Here is a 12,313-nt window from a genome sequence, read left to right as displayed (position 1 = left end):
TTCTAGAATATTTTTAAAATTGATATATAAAAATATTGTAAATATTCAAAATATTTTAGAAAAATAAACTAATATTTGTAAAATTAACATTTACATATAAAATATTTTAGATTTTAATATCTAAAATGCAATAAAAATATTAAATATTTTAAATTTAAATGTAAATTTTACAAATGTTAATATATATTTTTAAAATTTTAATAATTATATTTTAATTATATTTAAATAATTATATTCTATTTAACAATTGAATCTAAAAATTATATTCAATTAATAATTAAATATTATAATTTACAATTAAATTTAAAAAATAAGTAATAATAATGTCAATTTTAAAAATTAAATGGTTTTATTTTAACAAAATTTGGGACTAAATTAAACAAAAATAACGAATATAGGAACTGAATTGAATAAAAATAACGAATATAGGGACTAAATTGAACAAAAAAAAATAATACTACCAGAAACTGACACGTGGCACTAGCATTGACACGTGGCACAATTGTGACTTGACACGTGGATCATTTTTTTAAAATTTAAAAAATTTAAAGAAAATTAAAAAATTAAAAAAAAATTAAAAAATTTTTTAAAAAATTTTTTAAAAAATCAAAAAAACCAGGAACTTACACGTGGCATGTACTGTTCAAAAACGTTAACTATTTAAACACGTGAAAAGGACCAAATTGACCACAATTTGACGAAAATGAGGACCTAATTGAACATAAAATGAAAATAGAGATCAAATTGAATAAAATCAACAAAAATAGGGACCAAATGTATATTTAAGCTTTTATTTTAATATTATTACTAATTATATAATAATACTATTAATAATTATATATTATTATTGTTATATAATAATAATATTATAATCAATGTATTATGATTATTATTATTTATTATATAATTATTATTCAATGTGTAATCTATCAAGTTTCAATCAGGGATCATTTTCAAATTAAGTTCAAATTTCAATAATCAAAAGCATTTCTTTTTCAGTTTGTGAAAAACGTCGGCTTGGTGGACGCTATATTTTTTTATAAAAAAGTTAAATAACACGTGACACATCGTTTGTTATTTTTAATACCGTCAATCAATAGGGATTAAAAATAATGATTTTGAAAGTACAGGAACAAAACACTGACCAAGTATCGAACAAGGGACTACCATTACCATTACCTTTATCGTCATTACGTTATCGTTATAGTACTGTTACCATTATCGTTATCATTATTGTTACCGTTAAGTTACCGTTACCGGTTACCCGTTATCGTTACCGTTTTCATTATCGTTACCATTACCGTTACTGTTATCGTTATCGTTACCGTTATCGTTATCGTTATCATTACCATTACCGTTACCGTTATCATTGTCGTTATCATTACCGTGACTGTTACCGTTATCCTTACCCCGTTACCGTTATCGTTATAGTTACCATTACCGTTATCATTACTGTTACCGATACCATTACCGTTATCGTTATTGTTACCGTTATTGTTATCGTTATCGTTATTGTTACCGTTATTGTTACCGTTATTGTTATCGTTATCGTTATTGTTATCGTTATTGTTACCGTTATCGTTACCGTAACTGTTATCGTTACCTTTACTGTTACCCTGTTATCTCGTTACGGTTACCGTTATCGTTACCGTTACCATTATCGTTATCGTTACCGTTATTATTACTGTTACCGGATACCTGTTACCTCGTTATCGTTATCGTTACTGTTATCGTTATCATTATCATTACCGTTACCATTATCATTTCTGTTACCGTTATCGTTACCCTGTTACCGTTACCGTTACTGTTACCTACCATTACATAATTCGTTACATATGTTTTTTAACAAGCATTTGCCACCATAAAATTAACATTGTATTTCGATTATATTTCGCCTATGGTAAGTGTAGTAAAAAATTTGGGATCAATTTCAGTAAAAATGTTAAAGCAAGATGATAATAGAAGACTCACATCGATCAATATAAGTTTGAAAAGTGGTGCAAATGTGTTATGTGTATTCAGTTGATATATTGAGAAATAATCCCTTCTTTTAACTTTTAAGTATTTATTTTCTTCCTTATGTGTATCACAAATGTTAAAATTAATAATTACTAAAATACTAACAATCAATATTAATGTTTGTAAAAAGGATCACCTTCTTTAAGTGATTAATTATGAACATTAATGTGTTAATAAGAGGATAATCAATATTTTTGGATAAAGTAGGATGACATTGATTTTCAGTAATTTATCTTGATTATATAAAAAATATATATTCTTAACAAAATAAAATTTCTAACTAAAGAGATTTATAAATAAGTTTTATTTTGTGATGTTTAAAGTAGTGACATTTTGTTACTAAATTAATCAAAGTCTTATATTATTTGACCCATAAAAGTCAATTATTTTGCGTTGTTTGACAGATAATGTAATGTAATAAAACAATGGAAGAAATGTATGGGCAAATGATCAAAATTCTGAGTTTAGAAAAATCTGTCATGATTTTAGAAAACAAGATAAAGGTGTTAATTTGGGGGGTTTGTTTTGTTTATGTATTGAATATAATCTTATTTTCGTTGTTGATGAAAAATCCATAATGCATTGTAAAAGTTTGATTGTTTATTGAATGAAAAAGTTTGATTAAGTTTAAGCACACCATTTTGGTCTCCAATTCCAATGTCGTTGTTCTAATTTACATTTATACTGAAGAACTGATAATATAAGTACTGATATATCAGAGCCAATTGAATAACTGGAAAAAAAAAGTGGTGGTATAAGAGACCTAATTTCAGAACATAAAATCCAAATTGTTGTATATCCAAATTGTTGCTTATAACAAACCTAAAGAGCACAATATCCAAAGTGTTCCTCATAACAGAGCCAAAATAACCACAAAACACAAAATAACAGTTGTTTATCAACAAAATAACAACACTTCATCATTACAGCAAATGCACAAAATGACAGCAGATGCACAAATTCATGGCTTCCAAACAGGTTCCCTTTTAGCCTTCAGCTTGTTTCTCATTGGTTGGCCTGCACCTGATGGGCATGATTTTTGTGTCCCTGTTGTTGGTTGGCCTTGTGGGCCAGATTGTGATGAACCAGATTATGGTGGAGCAACAGGTGGCCCAAATTGTGGTCGAACACCTACTAGGCTAGATTGTGATGAAGCAAATAGTGGTAGAGCAATTGCTGGGTCAAAATGTGACAGAGTAGTATGTGGTGGGCCAGATTGTGATGAAGCACCAGTTGGGCCAAATTGTGATTCAATTTGTTATGGTCGAATAGGACAATAATTCCTGTTGTGACCAAGTTGCCTGCACACACTACACCTTTTACGAAACCCTCCATTAGACATTTGAGTATCATCTTTCTTTAACTCCCAGGACTCCAATTTCTCTTTTTCTTTGGTCTTCCAGGCAAGATTCTTTATGGGTAAATAATATAAGACTTTGATTAATTTAGTAATGGTAATCATAATGGTAACGGTAACGGTAACGACAACGATAACGGTAACGATGACGATAACGAACACGATAACAAACACGATAACGGTAACGATGACGATAACGATAACGATAACAAACACGATAACGGTAACGGTAACGATAACGATAACGATAACAAACACGATAACGGTAACGGTAGCAATAACGAAAACGACAATGGTAACCGTAACGATAATGGTAATGGTAACGGTAACGATAACGACAACAGTAACGATAACAGTAACGATAATACTGACGGTAACGGTGATGATAACGATAACAATAGCAGTAACGATAACGATAACGGTAATGATAACGGTAACGGTAACGATAACTGTAACGATAATGGTAACGATGAAGATAACGATAACGGTAACGGTAACGATAATGGTAATGGTAACGGTAGCGGTAATAGTAACGGTAACGATAACGGTAATGGTAACGGTAACTATAACGGTAATGATAATGGTAACGGTGACGATAACGACAACGGTAACGATAACGGTAATACTAATGGTAACGGTAACGATAACGGTAATGGTGACGGTAACGATAATGGTAACGATAACGGTAAGGTAACAATAACGATAACGGTAACGATAACGGTAACGATAATGGTAACGATAACGGTAATGATAACGGTAACGGTAACGATAACGATAACGGTAAAGTAATGGTAACCATAACGGTAACGGTGACGATAACGATAACGGTAACGGTAACGATAATGATAATGATAACGGTAACGATAACGGTAACGGTAACGATAATGGTAATGATAACGGTAACGGTAACGATAACGGTAATGGTAACGATAACCGTAACGATAATGGTAATGGTAACGATAACGGTAAGGTAACAGTAACGGTAACGGTAACGACAATGGTAACGATAACGGTAATGATAATGGTAACGGTAACAGTAACGATAACAGTAATGGTAATCATAATGGTAACGGTAACGGTAACGACAACGGTAACGGTAACGATGACGATAACGATAACGATAACGATAACGAACACGATAATGGTAACGGTAACGATAACGATAACGATAACAAACACGATAACGGTAACGGTAGCAATAACGATAACGACAATGGTAACCGTAACGATAATGGTAATGGTAAGGGTAACGATAACGACAACAGTAATGGTAACGATAACGGTAATGGTAACGATAACGATAATGGTAACTGTAAGACCCGTGAAATTTAAATAATTATTTAATAAATACGGGTAGGAGAGCCTTTATGGCATTTAATGAAGATTGTTATGATGTGGAAATGTACTAGTTCAAATAGTTGAGAATGTTTAATTTGTGTGAGAGGACTTAGGTTCGAGTATTATGTATGTCATTTATGTGTTATTTAATTGTTATTATTTTATTTATGTGCATGATCATGTTGAGTGATAACAAAATCTTAGAATTATAAGAATTATCATGAAATATGAATTGGTTGAATTGGTTGTGCAATTGTCTTTGTGATTGAGTGGTTATGGGTTCAAACCTTGGTGAACCTAAATTAAGTTTTCTTTTTGCTAAACTAAGAGCACTAGAGTTGGATTACAGAGAGATTTAGAGTTTTTGGGTGGAGAGTCAAAGGGAGACCATTGGAGATCATAAAGAATTGCAACAAATTGTCTTGGGAGCAAGGATATCCAGGTTAGGGGAGCTGGACCACGTTTATTTATGTTTTTGAATAATTACATGAATTATAGCATGATTGTGTATGCTCTTTGCCGTATATTATTTTTGGATTTTGTGTTTCTGGAAAATTCCCAGAAACCGCCTGGCGGGCGACGAACTGCCGCCAGGCGACGCATATGCTTTTGTGTGTTTTTTTGGGTTTCGAGTGGAACCGCCCAACAGCACAAATTGGACCGTCAGGCGGTGCTTGCTGTTCAACCCAATTTTGGGTTTTCTGGATGAAGGGCCTGACGGTGGTGATTGGCCCGCCAGGCGACGCGAGCTTTTGGTTCGATTTTAATGTTCTGGGTGTGTGGGGATGATTCTAATCGGGGGGAAAAAGGCTGTTCTCACTATGTGAGAATAATTACTAGTTGTATTTCATTGAATCATACATGGTTAGTGGTTAAATTGGAAGAGAACCTCATGGACATCGTGTTAGGGTTTGTGAAAGTGGGAATTTAGAGATGGACTAAATGAATGTGTAATATTAATGGAATTTCGGCGATTAAAAGTTTTAAGGGATGAATTGTGATCCTAAATCTTTGAGTGGTGAGTATTGAGTTGAAATTGAAGGAAATCGGGATGGTTGGGCTAGTTGAGATTCGCAGGCGCAAGGGAAGAGTTGCGAAATTCCTAGAACTGCAGGAACCGCCTGGCGGCACCCATTTGGCCGACAGGCGCCACACCAGTGATGTGTGGCACTCTGATTCACGAAAAACGTTGTTTTTCGTACTCTTCGCGAAACAGGAACCGCCTGGCGGTAGTATAGTCGCGCCTGGCGCCACCTTCCCCACTTCTGGGCGCTAGGCGCCACCATTTTTCTGGTTCGCGTAGTTTTCATAAAACTACATTTCCCGGTTCGTTAATCGTCCGATTTAGGTGAAATTTTGACATGTGGTCCACAACATGTAGTTCTTTATTTGAACGATGATTTGATTTGGAGGTCAGTAGCCAGAGATATACGTTACTCAATATTGCTGATTTTGGAGTATTTAAAATACATGAATAAGCTCTTGATAATTTCAAGTAACTTCTAATGAAGCAGGATTTGGTTGTGTGGTAAGCCTCTATCAATTTGAATGTCCCTTTGGGTTAGTCACATGTTGAGAATTGGTTATTGGTGAATGCATGTGTGTCAATATTAATTTGCATTGGTACCAAGATCATGTGCTTAAATTATTAGAGTGATGCTGCTTATACTTGTTTGAGCATGCGTTATTCATAAGTTAGAATTGAGTGCTAGCATGGTTTAAAAGGGAAGAATATATATGAAATATGAATGGATTGATTTTTACTTTGTTCTAGGTGATTAAAAGCTAGTACTACGCAAGTACTGGTGTAGCGCCTTACGGTGGTGTTCGACCGCCATGCGATAGCTACGAGACCAGTAGAGAATTGAAGTGTGTGGCATTTGGCGATAAGGGTTGTCCCGCCAGACGATAGTTGTAGAAACAGTAGCATTAGAGGTGCTTAGTGCCTAGCGGCACGTGTCCCCCGCCAAGTGATTTAGAAGTCTTTTGCGCCTGGCGACTCATGTGGAGCGCCAGGCGACTTTTGATGAAGCAGACGTTGTGTTTTGCTTGCTTTGGATGTGTGTGGTCTACGAGGCCTTGGGTGATATCTCAAGGGTCAGATGCTGGAGTATTCCTGGAGTTGTGGCTCAGGATGGAGCGTAACACGAGCATTCTTCGAGTTATGGCACAGAATAGCGAGTGTTCCCGCATGTGTTCTACCAGTGGTGGCTTGTAGGTTGGACAACAACGATAGCTTGAGATTATCAACCAAAGACGTAGAACATGGATTACATGGTGGTGGCCATGTGATATGAGATCAAAGGATGATGATCCTTGGATTTGGGTGTGTTTTGTTATATAAATTGATGCATATATTTTATTTTGTTAGCTCACCCTATCTGTTTGTGTTTGGCGATGATCGTGTACGCGGTACACGAGAGCAGTCGATGTTGCAAGTGGATCTGGTGAGGTATAGAGCCGAAGCGGGGCTAGTTGGGAGAGGACTTTCTCAGAGTTTTATATTTTATGAGTTTTTAAAGAATTTGTAATATTTCATATTACTACCCGTAGACATTATAATTGAGTTTTAAATTTTTCTGGATTTGAGTTAACTTCGGATGTAATAAAAGTTTTATATTTCTCATGTTTTGGAAAATGGAGCTTAATAAATGAGCATTTAATATTATTATCTTAGTTTATTAAGTAAATTCGTAATATCCTGACGGGATGTTACAGTAACGGTAACGGTAACGGTAACGGTAACAATACTATAATGGTAACGGTAATGACTGTAACGATAATGGTAATGATAATCCTCCGTTCGATACTTGGTCACAAGTTGGTCCTTGTACTTTTAAAATCATTATCTTTAATCCTTATTGATTGACGGTATTAAAAATAACAAACGAGGTGTCATATGTTATTTAACTTTTTTTATAAAAATTAATATAGCGTCCACCAAGCCGACGTTTTTCACGAACTGAGAAATAAATGCTTTTGATCCTTGAAATTTGAACTTAATTTGAAAATATCCCTGGTTGAAACTTGATAACTGCTTAGTTCCTACACATCGAATAAGAATTATATAACAAAAATAATAACAATAATAATAATAATAATATATTAATTATAATATTATTATTATATAACAATAATAATATATAATTATTAATAGTATTATTATATAATTATTAATAATATTTAAATAAATAATAATATAATAACTATTATTAATATAATAATAATTATATAATAATAATAATATGTCAGTAATAATAGTAGTATCTTACTAATTATTAATTTTAACATTTGTGATCCACATAAGGAAGAAAATAAATACTTAAAAGTTAAAAAAAAGGCAATATTTCTCAATGTATCAACTGAATATACATAACAAATTTGTACCACTTTTCAAACTTATATTGGTCGATGTGAGTCTTCTATTATCATCTTGCTTTAACATTTTTATTGAAACTGATCCCAAATTTTTTACTACACTTATCATAGGCGAAATATAATCGAAATAGAATGCTAATTTTTATTGGGCAAATGCTTGTCAAAAAGCATATGTAAATAATCGTGTAATGGTACGTAACGGTAACAGGGTAACAGAAATGATAACGGTAACAATAACGGTAATGGTAACGATAACGGTAATGGTAAAAATAAGGGTAATGATTACGGTAACGGTACCATAACGAGATAATGGGGTAATGGTAACGGTAACGATAACGTAACGATAATGATAACGGTAACGATAACGGTAACGGTAACGGTAACGATAACGATAATGGTAACGATAAAGATCACGATAACGGTAACGGTAACAGTAATGATAACGGTAACGGTAACGGTGACAATAATGACAACGGTAACGATAATGGTAACGGTAACGGTAACAGTAACGGTAACGATAATGGTAACGGTAAATAACGATAACGGTAACGGTAACGGTAACGGTAATGGTAACGGTAACGATAATGATAACGATAACGATAACTATAATTGTAACAGTAATGGTAACAGTAACAGTAACGATAACGGTAACGATAACGGTAACGGTAACGATAACGATAACGATAACGGTAACAATAACGGTAATGGTAACGATAATGGTAACAGTAACGATAACGGTAACAGTAAGGTAACAGTAACGGTAATGATAACGGTAACGGTAAGGTAACAGTAATGGTAAGGGTAACGATAACGGTAACGGTAACGGTAACGGTAACGGTAACGATCACGATAACAGTAACGGTAACGATAATGATAATGGTAACGGTAACGGTAATAGTAATGATAACGGTAACGGTAACGGTGACGATAATGACAACGGTAACGGTAACGATCACGATAACGGTAACGGTAACGATGACAGTAACGATAACGGTAACTGTAACGGTAATGGTAATGGTAACGGTAATGGTAGCGGTAATACTAACGATAACGATAACGGTAACGATAATAGTAACGATAACAATAACGGTAGCGATAACAATAACGATAATGGTAACGAAAACGATAACGTTAACGGTAACGGTAACGGTAACGATAACGGTAACGGTAACGGTAACGATAATGATAAAGTAATGGTAACGGTAACGGTACCGGTATAGGTAACGTTAATGGTAAGGGTAACGGTAACGGTAACGATAACGGTAACGATAATGATAACGATAACGGTAACAATAACGATATCGATAACGGTAACGGTAACCAAAATGGTAATAGTAATGGTAACGATAACGGTAACGGTAACAATATTATAATGGTAATGGTAATGATAGTAACAATAATGGTAAATGTAATCCCCTGTTCGATACTTTGTCACAGGTTGGTCCCTGTACTTTTAAAATCATTATTTTTAATCCTTATTGATTGAAAGTATTAAAAATAACAAACGATGTGTCATATGTTATTTAACATTTTTTATAAAAAAAAATATAGCGTCCACGAAGTCGACGTTTTTCACGTGAGAAATAAATGCTTTTGATCCCTGAAATTTGAACTTAATTTGAAAATGATCTCTGGTTGAAACTTGATAAGTGCTTAGTCCCTACATTGAATAAAAATTATATAACAATAATAATAATAATAATAATATATTAATTATAATATTATTATTATATAACAATAATAATATATAATTATTAATAGTATTATTATATAATTATTAATAATATTTAAATAAATAATAATATAATAACTATTATTAATATTAATAATAATTATATAATAATAATAATATATCAGTAATAATAGTAGTAATATAAATAATAATTAAATATTAATATATTAGTAATAATATTAATAATAATTAATAATAATATTATTTATAATTAATATTATTAATAATACTCTAATAAATATATATTCAACTTTTTAAATATGAAAGATAGTATCTTAGTAAGTGATAATAATGTAATGTTATTAAGTTAATATATAAAATAAATTTATATTTATTAAAACTGAAGTAAAATGTTAAAAATAGAGTGAAATGAATAGAAAAATTAATTGTTGATGAATAAAAAAAAGAGAAAAAATGATAAACAATTTTATAGAAAATAGGTAAAAATAAAAATTAATTTTAAAAAATTTAATAAATAATTATATTGTAAAGGATATAATTGGTATTATGAAATGTGGACACAAAAGAGAGAATTCTCTTTATATATTGTTATGAGTTTGTTTGTGGGGTTTGTTTTGTTTGTGTATTGAATGTAATCTTATTTTCGTTGTTGATGAAAAATCCATAATGCATTTAAAAAGTTTGATTGTATATTGAATGAAAAAATTTGATTAAGTTTAAGCACACCATTTTGGTCTCCAATTCCAATGTCGTTGTTCTAATTTACATTTATACTGAAGAACTGATAATAAAAGTACTGATATATCAGAGCCAATTGAATAACTAAAAAAAAAAGTGGTGGTATAAGAGACCCAATTTCAGAACATAATATCCAAACTGTTATATATCCAAATTGTTGCTTATAACAGACCCAGTTGAATAGTACAATATCCAAAGTGTTTCTCATAACAGAGCCAAAATAACCACAAAACACAAAATATTATTTGTGTATCAACAAAATAACATCACTTCATCATTACAGCAGATGCACAAAATGACAGTAGATGCACAAATTCATGGCTTCCAAACACGTCCCCTTCTAGGCTTCAGCTTTTTCCTCATTGATTGGCCTGGACCTGGTGGGCGTGATTTTGGTGTCCCTGTTGTTGGTTGGCCTTGTAGGCCAGGTTGTGATGAACCAGATTGTGGTGGACCAACAAGTGACCCAGATTGTGGTGGAGCAGTGTGTGGTGGAACACCTGTTGGGCCAGATTGTGATGAAGCAAATAGTGGTAGAGCAATTGCTGGGTCAGAATGTGGTGGAACAGTATGTGGTGGGCCTTGTGATGAAGCACCAGTTGGGCCAGATTGTGATTCAGTTTGTTGTGGTCGAATAGGACAATAATTCTTGTTGTGACCAAGTGGCCTGCATACACTACGTCTTTTACGAAACCCTCAATTAGACATTTGAGTATCATTTTTCTTTAACTCCCAGGACTCCAATCTTCTATTTTTCTTTGGTCTTCCATGCAAGATTCTTTTCTTTGTAGGCATGACATATGGATAAGAAGTTATTTCCCACACTTGGTGACCATTAATAGGGTAAACAATTGATGCATAAGTGTGTTCATATGTAGACTTCTTAAAGCAACTTGGAATAAAATCTTCTGCATTGATATTCAAAAACTTCATTGCACCTAGGGCGTGACAACATGGAATTCCATTGACACTCCATTTTCTGCACGTGCACTCCTTTTGTCAATGTTAACCACAAATTGTTCTTTAAGTTCTTATGTATGGCGGACTTCAAACAACCTATCTCATGCCCACCTGATTACAATAAAAAATACAAATATTTTATAATCACAGAGGACCAAGTAAAAGGGACGAAAGAAGGTGTCAATGTACCTTGGTAACCAATGCCTCACTAATTTTGATTCGTGTTTGAGCCTGTCCACAATTTTCGGCATGATCGAGCCCTTATAAGCTCCAATTTTCTTTCTGTTGTTGGCCCATTTCCTCATGATGTACACTCGGATATCCTCTAACATGCTTATAATGGGCTTGGTCCGAGTTTGAAGTAGCACACTATTGAATGACTCACACATGTTGTTTACCATAATGTCACATTGAGGTCTTATAGTGAACCTAAATCTTGACCAGAACCTAAAATAATATACAAAATTATTAAATCATTAATAATGAAAACAATGTCTATGTTTGACTAACCTTGGGGGAATCACAATTAAGTATTTGAATGCATCCTCATTCACCTCCTTAATTTTCAACATTTATTTCTCCTAACATTGTGGATATGTCGAATATGCAGCCATCCACATGAGATGCTTGAGATTTTTTCCTAGGAATTGCTTACGGAAATTTGCATACAGATGTCGGACACAATACCTCTGATCCACTCCAGGGAGAAGTTCTTGGATAGCTTGTAACAGACCCTGTCAAATACAAACAATTTAGTTATAAACATACTTTGTCTGAAAATAGTACCATTATGGTAGAATATTATAAGAATCCCACCTTCTGCTGATATG

Source organism: Vigna unguiculata, chromosome 3 (assembly GCF_037176805.1).
Source record: "Vigna unguiculata cultivar grain cowpea cultivar isolate G323 ecotype 2 chromosome 3, ASM3717680v1, whole genome shotgun sequence".
Classification (NCBI taxonomy): Eukaryota; Viridiplantae; Streptophyta; class Magnoliopsida; order Fabales; family Fabaceae; genus Vigna; species Vigna unguiculata.
This window is presented reverse-complemented; position numbering follows the sequence as displayed.